Source organism: Puma concolor, chromosome B1 (genome assembly GCF_028749965.1).
Source record: "Puma concolor isolate L17-30 chromosome B1, mPumCon1.1.hap2, whole genome shotgun sequence".
Lineage (NCBI taxonomy): Eukaryota > Metazoa > Chordata > Mammalia > Carnivora > Felidae > Puma > Puma concolor.
This window is the reverse complement of record NC_141670.1, coordinates 22,289,559-22,304,846: the sequence shown is the minus strand read 5'-3', so window position 1 is coordinate 22,304,846 and position 15,288 is coordinate 22,289,559. Positions and strand designations below refer to the sequence as shown.

Genomic DNA, 15,288 nt, shown 5'->3' with positions numbered 1-15,288 from the left:
AACAGAGTAAGCACCTTGAGGGGCTAATACAAGCACGGAGAGGGAGACAATGACTCCGTCTGGAAGGCCCAGTGGGGCCTCCTGGAGAGGCTGGCATCCTGGCTGAGCTTGCAGCATGATCAACAGGTATTTTCCAGGAAAGAGATGGAAAACAGGTCACAAGAAAAAAAAAGTGCAGACAAGTCAAGTACTGGAAGTGAGCTGAGAGCCTTCTGGAGCAGGGCATCTCACGGGCTCAGATGTAAAAAGCTGGGGCACAAAAAGGCTGAAGAACCATGATTTGTTTCTCTTGAATTAGTTGGGAAAAAAAGTTGCCCACCTAGTGCAAATTGAACAGCTCACATCATGCACTTGAAAGTTAAATGCTGCCTTGTACTGAGTATTACATATTTGTAGCAAATCACTTCTCCAAGCAGACTATAAGCACATTTAGGGGATAATCATTGATGTATAAATTTCTCTGACAGAGTCTAGACTGACTTTAAGTTCATCGTAAGTGGTCCATAACGATTATTAATTGGCAGACAGAGAAAAGTTTCTTGGGAAAAACTACCTCAGGTCATTCAAACCAAATGTATGACTTGCAACTTCTTTTTCAGACTAACTGTAAACTTTGTATGTATGATTCCTCAGTCTGATTAGTACTGATAATTGAAATTCTTTCAATTTTCAAATGGAACATGAGATAGAAAATTTTAACTGGATAACTGGGCAAATTATAGCTGTTAGCTGTACTTTCTTTGAGGAAGCAAACTACATTTCACAGTAAACATGAATATTCATATGTGTTATATTTCAATGGGGGGGGGAAGTGCCTACTGGTAAACTCACTGAAGGGAATTTCAATTCAGATTTAGCTTCGTATTAGTTTTCTCTGTTTTCTTCAGCTTCTACTCTGCTCTGTTCAAGAAGACAAACATATGCTTATGTTGTTACAATCTGAGAACATGCCTAACTTTGAAGATCTAGTATAGGTATTTTGGACTGTATGGGACGCTTCGAGAAGTAACTGAGTAGTCAGATGTCAAAACCTGAACTGAGTCCCACTGTTCAGATTCCCAACTGGCTGCAACAACCTCGGTAGCTGGAGTGTATTCTCACTGTTTGCACTTGCCAAACTATCCATGAGTATGAGAGGCATGAGGTCACTCCAACTTAAAGAACCAGAGAGGTGGACCCAAGAATTCAAATCTGCGTCTTTAGACACCGATCTACCTTTCCACGAAGTATTTCTTGGCTGCACTGCTGACTTAGCTCTGACTTTCAGTTCCTGCTAAGACATTCTGTAATCTATACATTTTTGCTTCCTGTTTGCATCTGGGAATCATCTTTAATCAGCTTGCGTCCCAACAGGAGAGAATTAACTTGGCTGCTGCCTTACTGTTTTGCAACTCAAATTGTTTTAAGTTTCTTGTAATATTTTTATTCCTTCATCTCAAAAGCATCGCTTACCAGACAGCAACAGCGATTTTAAAAATTGCACTACCTATATGTGTGAAGGGCAAAAAGATACTGTAAAAGAAAGTAAATGCTGTTCTGAAATTTTGTAGTATGCGATGTATTTATTTATATTCCTTTTCCATAAATGTAAACTAACTTCCCAATTTAAAAAGCATTGGATTTTCAATGTTTGAAGTAGTCCTAAAGAAACATTTCCCTTAAAATTGATGAGGAAACAGTGATCCGACAAAAAAATAGCACTAACCAAAGGAAGCTCCAGGGCCCAGATCATACTGAAAAGCCAAACTCATGGCTCCTTACACACCAACCATAATGTTCTGCAATTTACATCAGATGTGTGGTAGAGACTCCATTAAGCATGTTCAACTTCTGTACCTTGAGTGACACAAAGGTCTTATATTTGATGCTCCTATTTATGTTGAATTAACTAGCAGATGACTCTACCGTGCTTTTTGATTTACTTAAATTGTACATTTATGATCTTTATTTATAAGAAATGATACCACTGGCAATTCATGTTACTGATTTTTGAGGAAGCTGGTATACGATTAACCAATAATTCTATTATTGGTTAGTGAAAAATACTGTAAGTGATTCATGATATATCCCCTCCTAGAACTAGAAACTGTTGCATATTCAAAATCAACTGTTTTGGAAGAAAGAATGTTTGTCTGCCACAGGCTATTTGCATGTATTCTGCTGAGTTTTTTTGTTTTTTTGTTTTGCGGGGGGGAGAGTATTTTGCCATGACTTGTAATAAAATTATAAGCCAAAATAACTGAAATTGTGAAGCTTAGGGCAGTTTCTGATGCAATATATTCAATTACTTAAAAAAAATATTTTATGGTCAAATCTACATTCAACTAAACAGGGCAGGGAAGTAGGTTTCCTCACACGAGTAACATACAACATGACATAAATATGATCAAATCACTGCTGGGTAACAGAAGTTAATTACAAAATTAAACTAAGTTTTACTTCAAATTTGTAAGAGAAAGACAAAACCTCAAAAATGACTTTTTCAGAATTCCTTAATGATCAAACTGTGATCAATGTTTAATATGCCCATCTGTAAGCTTCTGGAGTTCACAGAAATAAGTTATTATTTCTCTTAGGCAATATTTCCTCCTAAGAGGAAACTCTTAGGCAATATTTCCGTCATCTTCCCTTTTAAGAGGAATACTGAGAACTCAAAAAGGAACCAGAAGAAAGTATCAATGTAGATGAAAGATCATGAAATATATTAAATTCCTAAATTACTGAGGGGAGCCTGAGTGGCTCAGTTGGTTAAGTGTCTGACTCTTAGTTTCAGCTCAGGTCATGATCTCATGGTTCATGAGTTCCAACTTTGGACTTGAAATGGGCTGTATAGATTTTGGAATGGCCAGCTTCCCAAATCACTTGAGCCAACTGCTTATAATAAATACCTGTCTAGATACATGGATAGATAGGGAAGATAGAGAGATAGAGATAAAGATACAAAGAGAGATGTAGTAATTGATCTCTCTGGAGAACCTTGACTAATACACTTCTGAAAATCATGTTCTCGCCACCCCTCACCCCTCCTCATGGCCCTGGTAATACTTTATGCCTTTCTAGTCTTGTCAGTAACCTGAACTATTCTTCACAAGAACTACTGGATTTTTTTCAACAATTCTTAAGTCTTCTCCCACTTCTTTCCTTCACTTTCAACAGCCTCCTATCATGTAGATAAAACAAATGCCATGCAAATGCCCTGCCATGTATTAAGAAACCACTCAACTTTTTAGTCTCTAAATTAATCCATGATTTCTTCATTTGTTTATGTTAAAACAGGAAAGGAAACAACTTGCCTCTTTCCCAGTGGTGTTCTGATACAATTCCTTATCCCTTGTTCATGTGGTTATGCTGTTCGTCATCTTTTCTCTCTTTTTAAATTTCTTCTCACGTTTTGTAACTTTTTACAAAATCTAAATGTGTTCAGCCCTCTCCTATCACACAAACAAAATGAATGAACAAACACAAACCCCCTTCCTTCTGGCAGCCCCTTCTCCTTTGTCCAGTATCTCTCCTCTTCTTGCAGCCACGTTTCTTGAGATCATTGACTGCCCTTGCTCTCTGGTCCTCCCCACTCCCAGTACTGAACCTTATGTCTGAGGTACCAAAACAGGCACTTGAAATTATAAAAATAAAAGATGAAAGCCCACCTCCACTTACTTTATCCACAATTTTATAACAGAGACTGTAAAAAGCAGCTATTTCAATTTATGGAATGGATTTATTTCCATTATTTTGAAGGTAACATTTTATGTTGACTTTCATATGGGCATGGTAGTGGCTCCTTTATTGTTCTGAGGTATAGGGCCACCAAAGTTTCTCAACCAGACTTATGTCTTATTCTCTCTGGGACCAGCTGATTTCTGGGCTCTGTCCTTCCAGTTCTGCTGAGATTGCTTTTACCAACAGACACTTTTCATAATACTCTTTCACAAGTCTCACCTTTAATTTCTTGTTACCATCCTCCTCGACATTTTGTTTTGCCCATTAACTTCTCTGGGGCTCAATGTTCTACCCTTAGAGTTCCAGAATTTCAGAGTTTAGTTTTCAGGAGTTTCTCTTCTGGATGGATAACCACAGCACACATGATCTGATGCCATTTATACCTACAGCTTTGTTGATGTTTCCCAAATCAAAAATTCTCTCCTGAACTATGCATTTATATATCAAAAATTGCATTTCTTCATTGGATCCCAAAGGTAGTTGAAATGTGTCTTGTAGAAAAATGGCTTTTTTTATACTAATCCCAATCTCAACCCATACTTCATATTCTCTAGCTAAATCAATGGCACTGCCATTTACATCACGTGCCCAACTCAGTAAATGGCAGTGCCATAAATGCACTCCAGCATCTACAGTGGAGCTCACAAGTGAATCCTCAGCAAAGACCTTAACTTCTATCTCACCCTGTACAACCAATAAACCATCAGTTCCTATAGATTCTACAATCTAAAGATTTCTAAAATCCTACCAATGTTACCTCTTACCATCATTTCTTTGTTCTACTTTATACCACTAATCTCTCACCCAGGTTACTACAATAGCCTTCCAAATGAGTTTCTTGTCCTTTTTTGCTCCTTTCTAATTCATTCGTTACAATGCAACAGAAAGATAAGTTAAATATAAATTTCAACATTTTTCTGTTTAGTATAAATATTTCAATTGATTCGTGGTCTTTAGTATAATATTTATACTCCTTCCTAAGGCTTAAGGTATCTGCATGAATTGGATTATTATTTTTTTTATTAAAAAAATTTTTTTTCAACGTTTATTTATTGTTTTTGGGACAGAGAGAGACAGAGCATGAACGGTGGAGGGGCAGAGAGAGAGGGAGACACAGAATCGGAAACAGGCTCCAGGCTCTGAGCCATCAGCCCAGAGCCCGACGCGGGGCTCGAACCCACGGACCGCGAGATCGTGACCTGGCGGAAGTCGGACGCTTAACGGACTGCGCCACCCAGGTACCCCATGAATTGGATTATTTTTACCCCTCCAGTATCTCTTCTCATCTCTTTTGTAACACCTGTACTCTGTTCTAGAACCAAATCAGATTATTTTCTATTCTTTCATCTTTGGGATTTTGCAAGTAGTTTTCTTTTTATTCTTCATTTTTCTCATTCAGTTAACTCTTATTTCAGATCTCAACTTACGTTTTACCTCCTACAAAAAGTTTTGCCTGAACCTCGAAATCGGGGTGAGGCAGCCATTCATCATGCTACTTTAGACAATTATTTGACATTTTAGTAATTTGACTTTAGTCAATTATTTTGACAATAAGTAGAGTGAATATCTCAGAATAAATAAGTTCTCAATAAATATTAACTATTAACATGAGTTTTATATTTTCGGTGGTGTTCATTTAGAAAAAAAAAATTTATGGCAACTTACCTACTATTCATAAAAAAAAAAATAAAACTCTTCCATTCCTTTGACATAATTGGAATTTAAGTTTTTGATCTGGCTCTGCTTTTTTCTCTAAAGTTGCTTGAAACTTTATTTCCTGAAAAGAAGAGCAAATCAAAAAATGGATCAATAGATTGTTAAGTTTGTCACTAGCAAATAAAATGTCTTTTTGAAACAAAATTAAGATGGGCCCATGACATCATTGTCATAAGCAGTGAGTATATAAAATCTACTACCTAAAACAGTACAGACGTTCTGCTATTATTTCAAAGGATATTTTATACTGGATAAAATTTGCTGGTTACATTTCATCCCTAAATGCTCACATTCCTTCCCATTTCATTCTCACAAATCAAACTGCCTCACTGGGGACTAGCTTCTAGGTGGGCATATTTCCTTGCTGGGGAGTAGCTTCTAGGTGGGCACACTGCCTCACTGAGGAGTAGTTTCTTGGTGGGGACAGGAAGAGCTAGAAGCAACGTATGAAACAATTACTACTGATTTTCATCAAACATGGCTCTGTAAATTGTATGTGTAAGATTAGGAGATTTATTCTTTAATAACAGTTTACACTAGAGCATAGCTCCTACTCCTTTCTTGGAATTCCAAAATCTAAAGAGTTCTTAAAAAAAAAAAAAAGTTGTTTCTTAGGTCTGGTGTCAAACCTCATTTGGAAATAAAACTGACCTGAACGGAAATCAGGACATTTACAACCCTTTTAATTCCATTTAGTGTGAACATTCATTCATATCACCATCAAAGTCTTAATGAGTTTGTCTCCAGAGTGCTGCCCGATGCCTCCTGGGATTCCACATGATATATCTAAATTCTGAACTATACCAGGCCCAAGAACTTAGAATAAAATACTGTGAACCAGTAATTATTTTTCACATACTGCCATGAATAAGATATGCTACAGATGATATTCTTAGGTTTCCAGTTATAAAGAAACAGCTCAGACTGATTTAAGTTGAAAGGGGATTCAGAGGAGAATATTTCAATTGCACATAGGAGTAGAGAAATACGTAAAATTATGGTAGTTTCAGTTTAATATAATTTCAGTCAGGGAATTTAGGCAGTCAGAACTAATTGTTGACTACTTTTTCTCAGGCTTCTCTACATGAAGAGGGACAAGGCCTTTGGGAGCTCTTAACTCTGATACTTCTTTCAGAAAAGAAAAAGGCCTCTTTCTTTGCCAGCTCCATATAGAAATGTACTGGATAAAATATTCAATTACTTTGCTGGGTTCACATATTAATTCCTGGATCGCTTTTATTGGTCATGGAATGAGGATGAGGATGAGGTCTTCATCATGTGCCCAACTGTGGGTCGTGTAGCAGGGTGTGTTAATTTCTAGCTCCAACATAACCTCATAATTGAACCGGAGGAGGAAGAATACCCTAAGGAAGGCTGATTTAAACTAATGGATAAAAAATTAAATGAGCACCAGAGGATGATTAAGAAAAAGAAATACATATATAGTGTTCATCAATCACCCTGACAAAACTATGGAGCAGTGAACATTTTTTTCACATTTCAAGATTTAAGTTTCTTAAATTAAAACTGAATATAACATGTCAATACAGTGTAGGCAAAACACACCTACTGTATCCAATTTTCTTTTTAACACCTCAGATCAAAATGGTTAATATTTTATGGTGTTACAGACCCATTACTTTATATTCTTGAGACCCTTCTCCACATACACTGAAAAATGAACAAATATATCATCTACTATGCTAAACAGTTCCTTTAAAAACCAAATCATGATCTGCCATGACACTGATATGGTATTTCATCAATTAATAGTTTGAATGGCTTTGAAACATTTCAAGAATATGCATACCCAGGGGGGTTAATAAAACTAAATTTAGGTATTAGTGCTTTAATGTGCTAATGAATATATTTTCATTGAAAGAAAAATCAAAGAAAGTAATCCAAACAACAAATGTAGGCACTTGGATTACATTTTGATCATAATTATTTCTACTCTTTAAGAGCTAAAGAAAATCAAACACAAGAATTGCATTTAATAAGTAATTCCATATCAACAGGATGGAGAAATACTATAGGCAGTAATGAAATAGTGATAATTATGAAAAAAATAAAACGACAGAAAACTCTAGGAAGATCCTAAGATTTTTTGACTTCACAAGTTTTCTTCAACTACGCCATTTCCAATTGGTTTCGCAATTATTTGACCTTTCATGACACCTGCGATCCAACCACTCAAAATTTGCTCGTTTTATACAGTATGACATTATCATCAAACCTAATATTAAACGCATGTTATGCCTTCCCCTTAACTTGTAAACTTATTAAGGTAAATATATTATATGTACTTCATTTATGTTTTCTTTCAGTGCCTATTACTAAATGTACACACTAGACCTTAAGCAATACTTGAAAATTGAGCTGTTAAATTTTATACAAGTCAACAAGGCAATACTGGCCAATTAGTTTCAGACCTGGGTCAATTTATTTACCAATTTATATATGAGATTTTTTGCCAACAGTAATGAACTATCAAATTCCCAAAATTCTTCACAGGTCTGTACTCTGGTGGTATCTTTGTTAGATCAAAGAGACAGAGTATTAACCTAAACACAATATAAATGTTTTTTCTAAGACTTGGGCAACATTTTGTGAAATGTTGTTTTCCTCCACTATATCCCTTAGCTGCCACCGGGGCTACAATTGTGTTTGTATCTAATTTACAAACTTTTTAGAAGGGTCCAATGTAAACTGAAAAGCTCAAACCTCTTGGAAGGAAAATCTCCATATGTATGTCACTATCCACTTACCAAGCTCTCCTGACCGTAAACTGCAAACTGGTAGTAATACCAGATGTGTTCCTTTTCTCCAAATAGTCTAATGATCTTTGCACTGTGGTACACTTCTCTTTAAATATGTCTTTTTCCTCATTTACCAAATCTAAGTTCAAATAAGTAGCTCAAGAACTATTATAGGGCAGTTTCTTTTAACTCAGCAACAATCAAAATAAGAAAAATTAAAAATCATCCAACGTCCAACATTTAGAAATAAACATTTTAAGAAAAAGATAACCATCAACCCAAGTATCTTTCTAGGCAGTTGTACCAGCCACTTACATGTTTATTCTCAGCTCTACTCCTTGTCCTTCCTCTATGTATTCCTGGTCACTCCTGGTCACTGGGTTCTGGCTAGATTTTATACTTAGACAGGATTCTAAAATCTGGGAAGCAGAAGCAGAGGTAGTTCTCCTTTTTTTTTTTTTTTTTTTTTTCCTGCTTTGAGCGACTTCTCTGGCAGTCACTCAATTTCTCTATAGTCCCAGCTCACCTTAGACAGCCCCTCCATTTGTGGCTCTGGCTACTTTCATGTACATTCAGCAACCCCACTCCATTTCTGGAAACCTTAGCTTTGGGGCTGAGGTACCTGGCTTCTCGGTATTGCTCATCTATGGATTTCCTTAATGGCCCTTTACTTGTTTTACAGTTCTTCGAAAATCTTTGCAATTTGTCCCCAGTAGTCACGCCCTTCAATTGGTCTACATGACATGAGTTCTATCTCTCAGACTAGATCCTGACTCAGACACAATATATATAAGTGGAAGGATTGATCAGAGGATAAAAAGACAATTTTAAAATGTGATCATATAATGTATGCGATTTTAATAACTATTGCATTGAATTTATTTAAATTTAATACAAGAAAATCTCAAGTGAAACTGAACACCTCACTAAAACAAGCTATAATTCAAATATACATTTATTTATCCTAAGACATATTATTCTCTTAAAGGATTCCTCCCAGGTTAGCAACAAATAGTAATTTAAACAAGGGACTTGAGTCATTATTATTTTTTTAAATCTTTTTTGTTTTTATTCCAATCGTGAAAGTCACACAAGCTTATTGCAAAAACTTTAGAAAATACAGTACAATAATTTATATCTTAATATTATTTTCATTTTAATCTGTTCTTGTGCTCACAAGTTTGTTGTTGCTGGTTCCAATGATTACTTTTCAGTTATGTATTTTAATTTTAGACATTACCTGATCCACAGATTAAAAGACTTGGAAATCTCAAAGTTCTCACTTCCACTCTGATAACTTCCTTATTTTTGGAAACAGAACATATGCGATTTATGGCTATCACTCGTTGCACACATTTTCTTACGGAAGTTCTAGATTTAAGCAGAGTCACTAATAATCTTCTGGATAAAGGTTTCTGCCACTCTGAGTAATCTGTAAGAACTCATTACGTAATATGTTGAATTATTTCATCAATTAAATTTCAACATGTAGTTTTTTTCCTTAACAGAAGTTAGTTGGTGATGTACTGCTCAAGTTCTCTCGTATTTGAGAAGGCCTGCCTAGTGCTTCTATCCATAACACAGTATTTGGTTAGCTATGACACTCTTTAGTAACATTCTCTTTCCTGTTAAACACTGTAGAATTTGACCTATTGACTTCTGGCACTGGATGTTGCTATAGAAAGGCTAATGACAGTCTAAAGCTTTTCTTTTTTGCAGTTTATTTTCTCTCTGAATCTCTCTCAAGCCACAAGGGCACGCACGCACACATGCACAGCGTGCTTTAGTATATAGATTCTATAATTAAAAGAAATTTGTTTTAATTATAAGTACAAGTAAATTTTTCATTGATTGAATTCTTTGAATCATATGGACCATACTTACTCTATGCCGAATTGTCTTTAAAAATTCTTATACTGATTAGAATCATCTACTTCTTTAATTACCTTGGCATTTTAAAAAGTTTTTATTCAAATTCCAGTTAGTTAACATACAGTGTAATATTAGTTTCAGGTGTACAAAGCAGCGACTCAGCACTGCCCTACAACTGATACTCACCATGACAAGTGCCCTCCTTAATCCCCATCAATTATTTCCCCCATTCTTTCACTCTAATCCTTTACTTTTCCCTGAGTATTTCAAATCCTTTCTCTATGGCAGAAATTCAGGGATTTTTGTTGTTGTTGTTGTTGTTGTTGTTGTTGTTCTATCTAATCTGTTCCTTGCTGTTTATAATTTATTGATTAGTTTTGAGAAGATACTTTAGCTATTTCCTGAGGTTTGTGAGAGCTCCTTGTCTCATTTCTAAGTTTATAATTTGTGTTTGAGCTCTTGTGTCATTATATTCAATGTTTTTAACCTTGTCATATAGCTCATAATATTTATGGGAATTTCCTTTTGTTCCCTGTAGTCCCACTCTGAGGACTTCATTCATCTTTTTTTTAATTTAAATCCAAGTTAATTAACATAGTGTCATTGTGATTTCAGGAAAAGAATTTACTTACATATAATACTTACATATAACACCTAGTGCTCATCCCAACAAGTGCCCTCCTTAACTCCCATTTAGCCAACACCCCTCCAGCAACCCTCAGTTTGTTCTCTGTATTTAAGAGTCTCTTATGGTTTGCCTCCCTCTGTTTTCATCTTATTTTTCCTTCCCTTCCCCATGTCCATCTGTCGTGTTTCTTAAATTCTACATATGAGTGAAATCATATATTTGCCTTTCTCTGACTTATTCCCCTTAGCATAACACATTCTAGTTCCATCCTTATTGATGCAAATGGCAAGATTACATTCTTTTAGATCACCAAGTAATATAGTCCATTATATTTATCTCTGTAACCATTCATCAGTTAATGGACATTTGGGCTCATTCCATATTTTGACTATTGTTGATAATACTGCTATAAACATCTTCTTTCATCTTTTCGAATCTAAGTTCTTTTTTCTTTTCTATGGCATGTTTTATGTTTTACATTTGGGAGTATTGCTGAAAATTTTCAGAATTTTTTGACTCCCTAGTCTAGCTCCTAGGGATACAGACAAGGTTAGACCCTTGTCTCAGTCCAAATGTCCCTGAGATTCTTCCTATGCATGTTTAGCATACTAAGGTTCTTACTAGGTAGTGTGTGTGTGTGTGTGTGTGTGTGTGTGTGTGTAGTATTGTTATTACTTCATTATTGTTGTAATTGTTGCCAGTTTTAGATACCAGAATGGAAAATTATGTGTGGCAGCTTTACACTACAATTTCAACCTGGAATTCTCACTTCACCATTTAATGTTGGTATTTTCCCCATTTTGCTAAAAGTTTATGCAGACTTGAATTATTTACAATTCATCATTACAGGTCTGTAACTCCTGGCATATAATAGGTTATCAATACATGTTGGATGCATAAAAGTGAATAATCACATAAACATTATATACAGCCCCTAGAAAACTCGAAAGTTTTCAGTTCCACTAAACACTTCTCATGCACAAATGACGTCAGAAATCAATCTGAAATTTGAATTATCTTTCTATCTAGTTGCATGAAATGAGTACTCTCTTGTTCTTCCAAAGAGTGACGAAAAGAAATCTGGTATGTCTCTCACATTTCTTTTTACTGTTTTTATGGTGGCCACAATGGTACAGTTAATTATATCTTGAGTCTTCCTTATTCAAAATAAAATGTAAATTCCCTCGGGACAAATAAAATTTTAGCTAATTTTGAATTAGATTAAAACATCATTTTTTAAGAGTCAGTTCTGATGATAAAAGAACAATAAAACCTGAGCAACTAAATATGGGCTATGAGCAAAATATTGGCACTATACAAACAGAAAGATCACAAAATAAAAAGATACTTCTTATGCTTCATATTACTATTACTGTTACTATTAATATTACACATTCACAGATTCTATCCATCTCTTTTTGAAGTGTGAGCATACCTCAAAGTACCCAAAGCATCCTTTACATAGTGAAGTAATGTTTGCTTATACATTTTTTAAAATCCTCAAAAATTACTTCACAGATTTGAGTATTACAAAACTACTATATAGTTTATAGCACAGGACGTAATAAATGGCAATAATTCAATAAATAGTATATATTTACATTACTGTCATAATTAATTTATCTCTATTATTCTCAGGATTAAATCCAAAATTTTTAGCTTTCTTTGAATGCCTTCCAAAATTTTGTGCATCCTTACATCTCAAGGACAACTCAGATAATATCTTCTGCCAAGCCCAGTCATGGTGAGTTACTTTCAATTCCCCAATTATGCCAAGTGTTCTCTCACTTCTGGACTCTTGAATATGCTATCATTTCACCTTGAATACATTCTTTTCTTTCTTCATTCAAAAGGAAGATCAAATAGGAATAAAAGAAAAAAGTCTCCCCATATAGGAAACTTTCCAACACCTTCAAAGCAGAGATCTCCACATAAGATGAGAGTAAGAACAGAGATTATTAACATGGATGAAGGAGACCTTCCATTTCTGGCAGTATGACAGGCTAAATACTCTGACATACTCTCCCACTGAAAATAATCTAAAAATGCCACATAAACATATTTAAAAAGAATAATTTAAATTTTTTTAATGTTTATTTATTTTTGTGAGAGACAGACAGACAGAACACAAGTTGGGGAGGGGCAGAGAGAGAGGGAGACACAGAATCTGAAACAGGCTCCAGGCTCCGAGCTGTCGGCACAGAGCTCAACGCGGGCTTGAACCCACGAACCGCGAGGTCATGACCTGAGCCGAAGCTGGACGCTTAACCAATTGAGCCACCCAGGCACCTCTTAATTTTATTAATGTTTATTTATTTTTGAGAGAGACAGAGAGAGACGGAATGAGAGAGAGACAGAGTGTGAGTAGGAGAGGGGCAGAGAGCTAGGGAGACACAGAATCTGAAGCAGGCTCCAGGCTCTGAGCTGTCAGCACAGAGCCCAATGCGGGGCTCAAATTCACAGACCTCAAGATCATGACCTGAGCCAAAGTCAGATGCTTAACCGACTGAGCCACCCAGGTGCCCTTAAAAAACAGTAATTTAAAATAAAACCCCGCAAGATGGGAACTTGATGAAGTAAGCAGGCATTTAAAATTTAATCATGAATATAGAAGATGACCAACCCACTCCTACAGGTGACTTTTACTGAACATGTAAGGAACAATTTTAACAATAATAACTTTAAGTATGTACTTCTAAATATACAAAGAGAGAAACACTCCCAGTGTCCTTTCAGAGGACTAGTAAATTTGACTTGATATCCCCATCTGACGAAGACAGTATAAAAAATGGAAAATGGCATGTCAATCTCACTCATAAATAGAGATGCAAACCTCACTAAACCAAATATAAGCAAAAATACTCAGCTGTGCATAAAATATTTGTAAATCTATCCCAGAAATAAGAGGCTTATTTTTAACGTTTATTTATTTTGAGAGAAAGGGAGAGAAAGGGAGAGAAAGGGAGAGAAAGTGAGAGGGTGCAAGTCGGGGAGGGAGAGAGAGAGTCCCAAGCAGGCTCTGCACTGTCAGTGCTGACCCCAACCAATGCAGGGTCAGATCCCAGGAACCCTGAGATCATGACCTGAGCCAAAACCAGGAGTTGGACACTCAACCGACGAGCCACCCAGGTTCCCCTGATTTTAACAATAGAAAAAAATGATATTCACCACATTAAGTTAAAGACAGTATGATTACCTCAAATATGAAACAAAATCTCTCATTCGTGGAAAACATTTAAATTATGAACCAAAAGAAACCTCCATAATTTGATCTACAGCAGACAAAATAGTAAAGACAGAAACACTCGCTCTAATAGCAGGGACAGGACAAGGCAGACGGCTGTCACCCATTTATTAGACATCATACTAAATGTTCTATTCAGCTCAGTAAGGAAAGAAAAACAAGTACAGTTTTTCAACAGCTGGAAAGAAACAAATGTAGTTTTCACTATTTTCATATGATGATTACGGCAAAAATACAACGTGAAATCTCCCAATAACTTTTACAATATCAGGGTTCTGGACACAAAATCAATATATAAAAATAAACTACATTTTATCAGTAGCAATAGAACCTATCTAAGTACTTTACAGGCAAAAAGCAGTGACACTTTCATATTTCCCAGCTGGTTAAAACTGTTACAAATATCCTACGAGAGGTTGAAGAACTGCTTTTAAAAAATAAATTAAAAAATAGTAGTGACACATAGTAATAGCATTTCTGACTTCTACTTCTTTGCTCTGTTTACTTGCTTGTGACTGATGCAGTGATTGAAATTCATTTGTGCCGCTACCTCTGCAGAATATCTTTTTTAAAAATTCTATTCAAAGCAAGCTGTTCAAAGAGTGATTTTGTGTACACAAGTGTTTTGCCTAAAACACTGTTGGGTTTTTCTCCCCCATTTATTAACAAGTTATTTACTCTGGAGATCACATTTTCCTCCAAACACCTTCCCTTTAGGGGTTGGAAAAAAAAGGACTTCCTAGTGCATTTCATTACTGAAACAGAATCTACCAATTCCCCATTAATTTAAACTTGTTAGCAGAGCTGCGGTTTTGTTCAGGAGCAAATAATGTAGTCCGTGTGATTTGTTTTAGGGCTCGTTTCTTCAAATCTTTAACAATATATTTGCTAATAAAATGTTAGTTTTTCATCATATAGTGTTCTATATGATACATTAGTAGGAAAAATATGTTACCTAAAGCTGCATTCTGCTTCTTTGCTCTTGAGGAAGAAATCTCAAAAGAGTATTTTAACATTTATCACTAGGTTTAATAGATTTTGTAGAGTACTGACTATTAAACTACTTTAAATATCACTTAAATATTATAGAGGTTTATCCAGTGTTTTAGCAGGTCCTGTTTGCTCTAGTTTTTAAAACGTATCCAGAACACTATAAACAATAGCTAAAAGGTGGAAATAATGCATTGTCCATCAAGTGAAAAATGGTTAAACAAAATGTGGTCTATCCATACCATGGACTGTTATTCAGCTATAAAAATGAATGATGTACTGATAAATACTACAACATGGGTGAACCTCAAAACAGTATGTCAAAGAATCCAGGCCAAAAAAAAACCCCACATATATCG

The 15,288-nt window shown here is 35.5% G+C and overlaps 1 protein-coding gene across 1 annotated transcript in view; it reads right to left on the bottom strand.

Moving 5' to 3' along the window:
- LOC112869910 (small ribosomal subunit protein uS2-like) overlaps nt 1–15,288 on the bottom strand; it is a 207,499-nt gene that overhangs the window by 32,400 nt on the left and 159,811 nt on the right. The window contains exon 4 of the mRNA XM_086702886.1: nt 5,386–5,497. The gene's annotated coding sequence lies outside the window, so the exon portion shown is untranslated. The remainder of the gene's footprint in view (nt 1–5,385; nt 5,498–15,288) is intronic.